The sequence below is a fragment of the Balaenoptera borealis genome, assembly GCF_965194805.1.
Source record: "Balaenoptera borealis genome assembly, chromosome: 3".
NCBI classification, from domain to species: domain Eukaryota; kingdom Metazoa; phylum Chordata; class Mammalia; order Artiodactyla; family Balaenopteridae; genus Balaenoptera; species Balaenoptera borealis.
In genome coordinates this window covers 158,288,773-158,301,648 of record NC_138866.1, presented here as the reverse complement: position 1 = coordinate 158,301,648, position 12,876 = coordinate 158,288,773, and the positions used below count along the sequence as shown (strand labels likewise).

General features: G+C 44.6%; 2 long non-coding RNA genes across 2 annotated transcripts in view; one reads left to right on the top strand and one right to left on the bottom strand.

Moving 5' to 3' along the window:
* The window catches only part of LOC309625960, a 431,996-nt gene that overhangs the window by 273,326 nt on the left and 145,794 nt on the right, over positions 1 to 12,876 (bottom strand). The window lies entirely within an intron of this gene.
* The window catches only part of LOC309626746, a 41,404-nt gene that overhangs the window by 11,066 nt on the left and 17,462 nt on the right, over positions 1 to 12,876 (top strand). Inside the window, exon 1 of the long non-coding RNA XR_014243385.1 lies at positions 1 to 12,876. This exon is cut by the window's left edge and continues 11,066 nt beyond it. This is a non-coding gene — a long non-coding RNA (uncharacterized lncRNA).

Below are 12,876 nucleotides of genomic sequence, written 5' to 3'. Positions count from 1 at the left end.
CATGTCAGACATTTGTCCAAACCCATAGAACGTACGAACGACACCAAGGGTGACCCCTAATGTCAACTGTGGACTCTGGGTGAGGATGACGTGTCCATGTAGGTTCATCAGTTGTAACAAATGGACCATCTGGTGGGGATGGTGATGGCGGGGAAGTTCCTGCTCCTCAGCCACCCTCCCCTGGCTTGGGGCTTAGCGTTAGGAATGTGTTCAGAGAGACAGCTCCAACCCCATACGTAAAATCAAGTGATTTTGGTAATGAGAAAATCTGCATTGTCTAAGGATGTAATCTCCAATTGTATTTATTAAATGTACCACAAAATTCTTGAAAATATGTTTGTTTTGTGACAGAAGGAGGTGAGTGGGCCATTGTAATCATAGTCGTCAAGTTTCCTAACCACATTCTTTTCAATTGCCAACTCATCTTGAAATCACCCTATTTGTTTTGAATCCATGAATGGACATCAGTTGGAGGTGGGGACGCCTCTGGGTGCCCCTCACAGAAGCAGCTCCAGCACTGGCTGCTTTGAAGGGCATCTGACTGAAATTGTCATGGAAACACAGTAGTAAAGGTAAGGTGTTCTGGGTTTTTTTTAATTATTGCTAGAAATAAGTTTGCTTTTTTGAAACTGTTGCTGAAAAATGGAGAGGAACTTGAAAAGTCTTCCAGCAAAGTTCACTTTGGAAACAGCTCTGGGGGAAAAACAAACAAACAAACAAAAACTAAAAACAGCAACAAAAAACCTATCTGAGATCATTTTACTGTGGTTGTATTGTTACTCTTTTAATTCCCTATTATACCTTTTTCCCTGACCTTCCTCTTTCCCTGACTATCCTAACATTTTGTTTATAGAGCACATCTGGGTTTAGAAAGGGACTTCCCATATTTTTTTTTTTTTCAGTTAAATGCTCATTATTTTCCCCATTTTAAAAGCGAAGAATCCAAGGCTCAAAGGTGACAGTTCCCCAAACAGCAGGCAAGTGAGGAAGTGGAGGGAATTCTGAGAATCTCAGTCAAGTATTTGTCAGGAGAGTACTTTTTTAGGATCTTTTTGTGAGTCTTCATTCAGCTAAAAAAAAAAAAAAAAAATCTTGTATTTCTTCTAGTCTTAATTCCTGCTTTTTTGGAACATCAGGGTGTGTTGGTTATGCAGAAAATAAAATTCAGCCCTTGCTTGTGGATCCACAGACAATCAAATGGAGCTACAAAATCTCTCCCTCCATCTATATATATACATATATATCTGTGTATATACTGATGTATATATACACACATACATACATACATGTACACACACACATCTCAGGGCTTTTCAACCTCAGCCCTTCTAAGGTCATTTGGGGCCAGGTGACTCTCTGCTGTGGGGACTGTCCTGAACACTGTAGGATGTTTAGCAACATCCCTGGCCTCTGCCCACTAGGTGCCCAGAGCACCCTCCCTCCCAGTTCTGACAACGAAAAACATCCCTCGACATTGCCAATATCTCCTGGGGGAGGGGGGGGAACCCTCCCTGATTGATTGAGAACTACTGATATATACACATTTTTTTTCAAGAAATATACATAAAATGTAAAAAATGTTTTGTATCCTAAAAATAAATGTAAACTTTCTTTGATTTCTATCACTGAATCAGCGCTTAGAGCATAACAAAGAAATAATAGCAGATCTGAAAACCACTTTGTCATCCCATTTTGTACAGACCACATCACACCATGGTTGGCATTTTGACCAGATCTTCTCAATTCTGAAATCGCCGTTTGATCCATATTTCAATAAAATGAAGAGCCCCAAATAGAAAAAAGGAATATTGTTCTACTGTTTATCTTCAGATTTCCTTCCAACTATTTTTGGACCTTCACCGAGTAAACATGACTGCCTTGTGACTCTATTTGTTAGTGGACCACTTCTGTCTGGAGACTATGATAGACAGCATCACTTCAATCAAGAGACTTGTGACTGATTTTTAAAATATCACAACCCCGCGTGGTTCCCATCCCTGCAGTTGGCTGACCTGGTGCTGCCAGGGTTGACTAAGCCCTTGTGTGGGGCCTGTGAGGTCGAGGGTGCCCGCAGGTGGCGGCTGGTTCCCAGGGGAGATTAACCACGGCAGGCACCCTTCTCCCTAGGCCCCCGTGGACACCACTGGCCATTTCTTCGCCTCCCCTAAGGCTCGGTCACTGCCTGGGTGCATTCTCCCCCTGAGGTTAGTCAGTAAATCAAATGGTCTCATAAATGATTCCCGCCCCCCCCTGGTGTCCACCTAAGTGGTGGAGAAACAATCAAGGTCCAGCCTCGCCATGAAGAATCTCAGCCAAGTTGGCTTTGGACTTTTACACCATCAAATTCCCCCAAAGCCAAGGTTTCATTCCAACCAATAGTACTTTCATCGCAAGTACTACTCAAGAGCTGTGATTTTCAGGGCTGCTGAACAAGATATTCTAAAAATAAATAAACGAAAAACGACCAAGCACAACATCCTGGGTTATTTATCAATAACGTCCAAAGCTCTGAGAGGTAACATTTGCCAAGAGTGAGTAGAAACAAAACACCGAGTTTATTCTGCAAATAGGCAGGGTGTGGCTAACAAAATAAGTTTAGGCAGTTAAACTCCATGACCCAAGGTGGGAGGAAGGTCATCCTACTGTCAGATGATGTTGCTGGTGTCAATGCCCTACAAGTAGGGCGTCCCCGGAGGGCCTGAGGAGCTGCAAGGAGATTGGAGACCCTTGTGCTCAGAGCCCAGGGAACCCAAGGTGAAGGCCACGAGGCAGCTGAGGGGAACTTTCGGAGAACTGTAATAGATCTGGTTTTTCCCCTGGGAGACTGCTATGCTTATCACAAACCCAAATGCCTTCTGAGGCCAGCCTGACAATGTAAGTCAGTATGAGAAAACTCAAACGTTTCTCTTAATCTAGATTTCGTTTTACCAGTTTGGATAGACAGACATGCAGGAAAATAGTTCCATGATAACAAAAATGGACACGGCAGCTGATGGGCGATGGTAACCCACGTGGGACCTCAGCGAGGCTGCCACGTGGGATCTGGAGAGGCCGGCCCTTCCCACAAGGCAGCCATCACCCAGCCGCGGAGTCCAGTGGCCGTGGGAAAGGGAGGTTCAGTGTCAGGCTGGCCTCTGGAGGCGCTAGGGTTTGTGATGAGTATAGCAGTCTCAGGTAAAAAGCCAAACCTATTCAATGCCCCCAGAGTTCCCCTCTGCCACCTCCTCCAAAGAAGCCCAAATGGGATTTCTCCACGTCTAGCCATTAACTCAGAATTCTTTACCCCTCTCCAAGGAAAACATGTCTGTAGGTGAATGTGGCCCTTAGTCCAATGGAGCGAGCCCTCTGGGTCCTCTCCTCAGGTGACACAGGAAAAGCGGGGGAGGGGGGCTGGACATCACTCCAGCCGCCTCGAAGGCTGCCCATCAGACCCTGTTTCCTTTGGGTCCAAGTGTGGGACTCTTTCCACTGTGTCCTCAGGTGGTGAATTGAGAGTCTCCTGAACCGTCATTGGGTCTAACCCATCACCTCCTACAAGGAGGCAGAGCTTTGTTCTTTGAGGAGCCTTTCATTTGCCGTAAAGTCCGTGAGTTCTTCAAAACCTGCGTTGATAACCGTTTCTCCAGGAAGCCTCTCCTGAATAGCTTCACTTCCTTAGAATTTTGAAAATGTGCATCACAGAAGTCCAACTACCGTGTCTGTCTTTATTTCATTCTTACTCTCTAGTTTCACACATACGCACACACACACACACCCTTTGCTTCCTCACTAGAGACCACATTCTGCTTCAACTAAAAAGGTCCTGCACGTGTGTGTGTGTGTGTGTGTGTGTGCAGTATTTACAATGCCTATGTGACAGTTCAGAGTATAAAAATCCACATATCAACACTGAGCTGAAGCAACACATGCTATATGAACACAGAGACAATGGCACCAGGGTCAGATCCTGCCCTATTAGAAGAGCAAACATTTTTTTCAGAAAAAGAATAATATTGTGAAAGTACTATATGCCATGAAAATGTAAATTTCACTCTGTCTGTAATAGTAACGGGAAATGCATTGCTCGCTTTCATCTAAGACCAAAATGCTCAATGTTCAGAATTGAAATGAGTCACGATTCCTGCCACTGGCTGATGAGATTAAAGGCACTTGTCGGCCCAGGTAGATAAAGTAAAAAGTGCAGCTTCCAAGTAACACTCCTGTGTTCTCCAACCCTGGAAATGACAGAGCCATTTCATAAGTTTTAGAAAATCCGATCATGATCATTCAACCCAGGCCTTCAGGCAACTCTAAATACAGAATTGTGATTTTTAAGGAGAAGAATTTGGAACAGGTAGGATGATTCTACGCGCCTGGGGAGATTTGAGCCTTCGGGATGTGGTCCTTGTTGCGTTTTCCTCTGGGACAGCAGGCAGTGGTTAAGATGTGGCATTGACCTTTCTGTCTGAGCTGCGGAGGTCTGCAGGGACACACACACCTCGACTATTTATGTGCATCAGTCCTGGGCTAGTGACCTGGAGACATGGATCACGGGGATCCGTTCTTTTGCCACAAATAAGTTACGTGACTTTAGGAAATCACTGAACCGCTTTCTGCCTTCCCCGGCCAATGGGCATCATGCCTGATCCCTGTATCTCCCGTAATTGTTGTGGGAAAGACGTCAGTGATATTAGAAATCTTGAACACGTTGGTCTTCATTGAATCCTATTTTGGTTTCTTACCCTTGGAGGTGTCGAAACAACAGAGGAACTATATTTTTAAGAATTAAGAGACAAAGCTCCAAAGAAAGAGGTATGTGCCTATGAGAGCCAGTGACTGACCTCAGCAGTTTGTTTGGGGGTAAGAATTATAATAAATTAGAACATTTAATCATTTAACTGATATCTTTGTGCTCACTTTGGACTGGGCCCTGAACCGCACAAAACCACAAGACCTATATTCACTTATATGTAAAAGATAAATATACATAGCTGTATATTCATTTATAAGTAAAAGATAAATATACATAGAGTACACTTGTTAATTGATTATTTGTATATATCATATTTCATCACATTAAAGAAGTCGTTGATTTTAATGTATAGCATTATTTTCTATGCCACACAGATCTTTAAGGAGTCAGCACAGACCCACCTTTGTCAAAATTTCTAAAAAATCTAAGGGAATTTTTCCTTTTTTTTTCTTTTTTTGTTATTTTAGACGAATGCATTTTTTCTGAATGAGAGAAATCCCATTTCTGACAGTTTTGATACTGGTTTCAACAAGTGTCTGCTCTATAGAAGTTTCCTCTCTTCAAAACCACTGAAAATAAAATCACTGAGCCAGCCGTGCACTGGGTTGTGGTCTCTCCCCATCTTCCTCCTGAGCTGACTCAGAACTGACTCTAATGCTGCTCCTAGACCTGACTGACTGCCTCATTGAACTGTTTTCCCCACCACTTCTCTGGCTCACTTGCCCACCTGTAAGAAAGGTTTTGTTTGTACGTTTGCTAAATCCACACATAGTCATAAATCCAGCTCTGGTGGCTGAAAACAGCTACAAGGTGAGCTGGGGGGAGGAGCAGGGTCTCCAGAAAGCAGCCCCTGGAACAGCCCTCCTGCTACGACCTGAGCTGGGAAGAAGCCAACAGTGTGGACCTGGCGATGCCCCACCGTCCACAGAAAGTGCAGGAGTCACGCCTCATCTCCAGCCTCACATACACCGTAATGCGTGCTCTTCGCCAAGTGGCTTCTGACTCTGCAGGCTAGAGACAGGATGAGTAGAAGTTGCAGGGGAAAGTGAGGGGAAACCCCGCCAGTGTTGACTCCACAGAGTGGGTTCCTGTTGCCCCATCAGATGCTTCTACTCTCACTGCAGTGTGACGTTTCCAAGAGCAGAGCAAAGTGCACGGAGAGCAGGGCCTGGAGCTACTGCTTCAGGAGAGGCTGCCTCTGGGAGCCAGTTTCCATTATTATTTCCTGAAAACAAAAATAGATGCTCTAGTGCAGCCAAAGATGTTAAGCAGTGACCACAGGCATGACTTCAACACGTAACCCAGTGTGATACCTGAATGTGATGCCAGGCGGACACACGCCCACCCCTCCTGCCAACACAGAAGGAGGGAGGGAGGGGAGGGAGGGAAGGAAAAAGGGAGGGAGAGAAGGAAGGGAGGGAGAGAAGGAAGGAAGGAAGGAAGGGTGGAAGGAAGGAGGGAAGGGGGGAAGGAAAAAAGAGAAGAACAAAGAAAGACAAAAAAATAAATGGCACTATATGAATAGAAAATGTAAAAGTGACTGTAAGGAAACGCCTGACGTATCACACCCCGTTGCCTTGGCTCATTCTAACATGTGCAAATAGTTCACAATTTCTTAACCCCTGTATGCACACTATTCGGCTCACTCCACATTCTTCTTAAATTTCGGTCAAGACAGCTCTCCAAACATCCTTTCTATTCCCTGCCAATCTGTGCAGAGGTAATCCACCACCACACCACGTGTGTATCACCCAGCAGCTGGACGTTCTAGACACTCTCATCACGACAGGCAGAAAGTACAGGAGAAGTTTGAGGAACGTGTGGCCCCCTCGTGCTCAGAAGGTTTTCTCACTGGGCAGAGTGGAGGCTTGTGTGACATCAGGTCTGCATGGCACCAGCCCTGAGGACCTGGGAGGCGAGGGGCTCTGCGGAGCCCTGGACATGGCACAGGCTCGTGATAGATGGTAAGTGAATGATTAGGACATTCATGTTTAAAACTGTTAATAATAGACTCCTCTGTATCTGAGCTGTCCAAGGTAGCAACCGCCAGCTCTATGTAGCTATTTACATTTAGAAAATTAAGGGAAAGTCAACATTTAGTTCCTCAACTAGCCACAAGTCAAGGCCTGCACGTGGCTCCTGGATGCCTCACCAGGCTGGGCAGAGGAAGTTCCCATCATCCCCAAGTTCCTGTGGGACAGCACGGGTCCTGATGCTGACCCTCCAGGTGCCCCGTGCCCGCAGGGCCACCATGGTGCTGTCTGACTTTGCACTCTCTCTTCTTGCAGAGGGTCATATTTTTTATAACTCATCTCCCTTTCAAGTCTGCTGTTTTAGGATAAGTAAAAACGCAGCCTGGCGAGGTATCAAGATGCAATCAGAGCTTCCCTCCCCTGGGAACAGGGCAGACCATCTGGGTAGTTTCCTGTCCCAGAAGGTCCTGACTCCCCCACCCACAGCCACCCCTCACCCTAGACTCCTCGTTTTTAATTAGTCTATTGATCTGTTGGAGTTTGGGGTTTGCTTGCTTGCTTGCTTGCTTGCTTTTTAGAGCTAGTATTTTCTGAGATCCTAAGGGTAAGTTCCAGATCACAAAAGTTGCACTGAAGATTCTGGTATCTCTGAGATTGGGCTGAATCTGTTGTGACTCCGCCTTTTACTACAATTTAAACAATTCCCTTAGATCAGCATTCATGTTATTTGAGGTCTTTATTTTACGTGATTGTCACTCCTGTGAACTAAGGGATTCCTTCTGACCTTTCTGTCAGTCCCGCTAGAGAATGTATTTTAAGACCCACCTTCTCTTGCCTGCATCACACTTATTTTTAACTTTCAAAGCAGTGTCGCATCCATTATTCAAAGCCTTTTCCTGAAGATCTGGGACAGGCTCTGCTCTGGTTATTGCCTTCGAAAGCTGTAATTTGCTGAGCCCCAAGCAGACCTCTTTTCTGCTTCACTGGTGTTTTTATCCATCACTTCCATTCACTGAATCAGTGTGAGGAATTATTATCACAAAGAATTATTAGTGTGACTGGATGGAGGAATTGATGCTGATCTTGACTTCATGATACCTTGTTTATTCTTCTAATAGCCTCAATTTACATCTCATCTGGTGCTGCTGGGTTAGAGGGGTTTTGTTTCCTTCTTTTATTAAGATTAATTGAGTGGTGAGTGTGTGTGTTTGTTGGTGTGTATGTACTTCAACTTTCATTCACGGCTTTGCAGGGTAAAATGAACTTAATTGGTCTTGAGGTCTTCCTCCATTTTCTCACCCATAAGAAAAGCTGATTCAACAATATATTTCTGTTTGCTTTCATCCCAAAAAATATTTATTATGTTCTAAAAGCAATGACGCATTCACGGAGGCTTCTTGGCAGGAGTATTTGATGGAGATGTTTGCGGGCACGGCATCCTTTCCTCATGTTGCTGTGTGATCTCTGTAGAAAGTCTGTGCCTTGCTGATCCGGGGGCACCGTGCAGACAAAGACCATTTTCATTAAGTTCACCGAATGCCCAGCGCTTACGGCTCTCACCCGCAACACTAATTATATGTTTGCTTTTGAAATATCCAAAGCAAGGAAGTTTCTTCTTCAGTTCTTATTTTAGTTCCTACTTCTATCAAAATGACAGTCATGGAGCAGCTTCTAATAATATAATCTAGTAATTTTCATAAATTTTGTTTGGGAACAAACATATGGCTTTCAATATAGGAGGAAGGATTTTTTTAATGAAAGCTTTAGAAATATAAATAGTTGAAAAGAATGTAAAGAGCACTGTAGACAGAGTTTACACTGATTTAGCCAATAAATGCACCACCATAGACACACGTACACACACGTACACCCGTGTACACACACTCATGCATATGATGGCTTATGAGCAGGGCTCTGGCCTCACAGGAGACTATCTTCTGAGCCACAGGCCTAGAATTAATCCTGCTTCTTCACAGCTCTGTCCTGACCTATTTTACAGGAACCCATGCTGGTAACAGCCATTGTCAGAAAGGCCCCGCAAATTCTCTGTGTGTTTGCCCTTGGCCTGCAGGCAACACACCAGAGTCTGAATAATGGCTCTTTCTCCCACTAGTTTTATTATCGTGGGTAAGTGACTTCACCTTGATGAATGTCGGTTTGCTCATCTGTAAAATGGGGATAAAATGGTACTTAGTATACAGGGTTGTCTTGGGGACTAAATGCAATAAGGCAGCTCCCCAGCACATAGAATTTAAAATGTGAGTGATTGTTACTGTTACTATTATGATTATTTAGTGGCAAGTTTTCTATACCTGAAGGAAAAGAAGGTTCTGTGTGCAATAGTTTGCTAGTTGCACTGTATTTTCTTGGTGTAACTCCTGTGTGGGCTGCTTGTTCTATTTGGCTGATTTCAGGGATTGAGGGGATTGGGAGTAAAGTTCTGCATCCAGATTCCTGAAGCTCAAATCACAGCTCCAAAACGTGTTGACTGACAAACTCCAAACTCTCAGCGGATCCACACAATTGAAATCTGTGTCTTGTTCGCATCACGTCCAAAACAAGAGGCCCTAAGTGGCAGGTCACTTCCGTCGGGGCAGTGATTCAGGGACCCACTCCTCTCATGGTTGGTCCCCACATCTTCACCACGTGGCTGTCAATGCTCTGAGCTCAACTTCATCACATGAACTGAGCAGAAACCAAAGGTAGCATCTCTCTTGGATGTTTGTATGGTCCAGACCTGGAAAAGGTGTCCGTTACCTCTGCTTTCATCCCATGGCTGGGACTCAGCCCTACGGCACATCCAACTGCATGAGGTTCTGGGTAAACAGCCGTGTGCCTAGGAAGAAGGAAAGTGTTTGTCAGTCACCTAACAACATCTTCCAATAGGATGTTCTGGGATGATGGAAACTGTCTGGATCAGTCCCGTTGCCTCTGGCTTCATGTGGCTATTTGAACACTTGAAGTGTCCCCTGCAACTGAGGTCGGAGGCTTTATCCTTATGGAATATTAATTAATTTTAAATAATCTTTAATATCCACATGTGTCCAGTACTTCCATGTTGGACAGTGCAGGAAGCTCTCCCACACGGCTCTGATCAAGCTACTTCTCTGAGTTTCCTTATCTATGAAGTAGGGAAGAACAAGAGTATGCATTTCAAAAAGTCAATTGAATTTGGTGAGTAAACGCTCAAGTTTTGTAATTACGCTTCATTGAAGCCTACTTTCCAGAGTGTTCTCTCTCATCACATACCTGCCATTCGCAAACCTCCTCATCGGCTACTCCACGTGAAGTGTGAAGGTCAAGATTAGCAAACTTTAGAGTCAGAGCTGATTTGACCCCTTGGCTCTCCTATGTATTATATTAGCTGTGCTATATTGGGCAAATGATACAATTCTCCATGTGCACATCCATAAGGGGTACTTATGGATAATTCTTACTTATAAGCATTAAACAGGAGTATGTGTATGTAATTCTGCAGAGAGCTTAACTGTTAGTTCCCACCCCATATAAGGGTCCTTTAATTGACCCAAATCAAAAGGTCACCTGAATAAACTAATTCCCTGCGAGCAACTGCTTCAACAATTTGCAAATAAAAGCCAATATTGGCCGCTCTGATCTGAATCACTCCGTGCTGTTGTGTTTTAACATCTGGGAGACCCTATGTTTTCAGCAGGACCCTTTCTTTTTTATTTTTCTCCAGAATTTTCCCTCAATTTCCAGCCACATCGCCCGTGGGTCACCCATTGAGGAAGGCACAGAATAGCTCTGAATTATTTCTTTCCACCACACGCATGCAGCCCCCCTTGATCCCTTTCCCACAAGCCAAGGATGCGATTCCCCGGCCGGCCGTACCCTTATATGGTGGAACACAGGGTTCTGTCGTGAACAGGCTGAGGGAGGAAAGTGAAAGAACAGAGTGAAGAGATGCTGTGCTTGTCAAGAGGAGAAGGAGTCCAGAACAAGACAATAATGGACCCAAATGCCAGCCGGAGAACAGAGACCATCTTCCATACCCAGGCACTGAGATAATTGGCTTTCAGGAAATATTCAGCAGGGCTCTGAGGAGATGTTTTTGGGGGAAATCACATCACGCTTCCTATGGTGGGGTCCCCACTGGTCAGACCACTCCTGCTTCCCTGAGGAGGCAATTTGAGGAGGCGGGGGATGCCTTAACTGTCCAGCCCTCATGCTGCCATCTCGGCCTCTTGTTCCCAAGAAGGGAGAAGTTACACTATTAATACACAGTTCACGATGACATGAACAAATTATCCTGTGACCCACTGAAGGCAAGCAGTTTACCCACTCAGAAAGCTTCAGGAGAATGTTCATGATTCTGATGCAAAGAATAACTGTCTTAGCATCCGTGATCACTACACATCGTTACATATCATGACTGCATCGGTTCAAGTTATAATTACATGATTACATGTATTTGGGGTAAGTGTGTTCTGCAATATAATTTCACTAATAAGGTTGTGTCCAGGTAGTTGTGCTTCAATTTTTATCTTTGGGGTTTTTGTTTCATAATCAGATGACTGAATTGCACTGTTGATTACAAGATGTACCATATGAAAATCTTTCTTCAACAATGCATTCTCTGCCACAATAGGTACCTTTTTAAATGCATGCCACGTAAAGAATTCAGATTGAAATTTGCCATAAGAGCAAAACAAACCTAGTACTAGGGTTTGGTTCTGAAACACACATGCCCTCCTTGGTATAAACAGCAAAGGGGAGCTGTGTGGGGCTGGTTTGGTGGGAACCAACCCTCAGAGGACACAATGGTGAGCAGTTTTAAGATAAGGTCATGAGCGAGGTCTTCCATGGCCATTTTTGGGAAGTGAAATCAACATTTCCAACCCAGGAGAGAAAGCAGAAGTCTTTAGTGAAAATTTTCAAGCGTAGAATGAGGTGCATGACTGTGGACTCAGTAAAGCACTTAATGCCGTGTGCAGGTGATTTGATGCCATAGAGGTGCCGAGACATTTGAAAGTGATACAAGCTATTGATTGCAAATGTACTGTAGATCTATACATGTTATTCCTGCTACATGACAAGGTAAGAGAAAGTATAACAAAATAAAGGAAAAGCTACATTACTCCTCTGTGGATGAGACCTTGAAGTCTCATGCCACTTTTTTTTTTGGGGGGGGGGGGGAGGTGTGAATTAATAGTGTCCTGATCTGCCAGTCACCATCTTCCCATTCAAGGCACCTACTTGAGCCAAGTGCCTCAACTTACCTCAATCTGTAGGCTTCAGTCCAGGCCAAGCTGTTGAGCATCTTCACTCTCCTCCAAGAACCCAGGGATCTGTTCAGGTATTACCACATTCTAATACTGAAACTCGTAAGGACTTCCATACAGTAGTGTCTTAGTCTGTTGGGGCTCCTACAACAAAACACATAGACTGGGAAGCTTATCATCAACAGATATTTGTTTCTAAAGTTCTAGAGGCTGGGAGTCCAAGATCAAGGTACCAGCAGATTCAGTTTCTGGTGAGAACCCACCTCCTGGTTCATAGAAGAGGTGTTCCTGCTGTGTCCTCACCTGGAGGAAGGGGCAAGGGAGTTCTCTGGGGTCTCCTTTATAAGGACACTAATCTCATCATAGGGCTCCACCCTCATGACCTCATCACCTCCCAAAAACCCCACCTCCTGACACCATTACCTTTGGGGGTTAGGATTCAACACATGAATTTGGGGGGGACACAGACATTCAGTGCATAGCACTGACACCAACCCCTCCTAAGATATGAACAGGTTTGAATATCGCTTCCTTTACATGGGCAGATGTCGTGAGGTAGGACCTTATGTCAAAGCCCTGCCCACTGTGCCTGACACTTGAAGAGCTGCCTCCTGGGCCTGGACAAGGAGAAGGGACTGGTCATGCATCCATCACATGTTTATTGAACATCTAAAGATTTAAGGATAAATTAAACTGGGCCTCTTCCTTTGAGGGGTTCACTTTCTAGAAAGAAAGTTAAGTGTTCACAAAAGAGTTAAAATACCCCAAATTATCAAAAGCTGCAAACCCAGAATATGAACCCCAGCCAGGCTGTCCCCAAAGCCCATCCCCTTTTTTCTCATATTGCTGCATTTGTGTGACCTTGACCCAGGCCCTAACTCACGGCCCTCACGGCTCGGGACTGTGTTTTCCAGAGACCCTAAAGCAA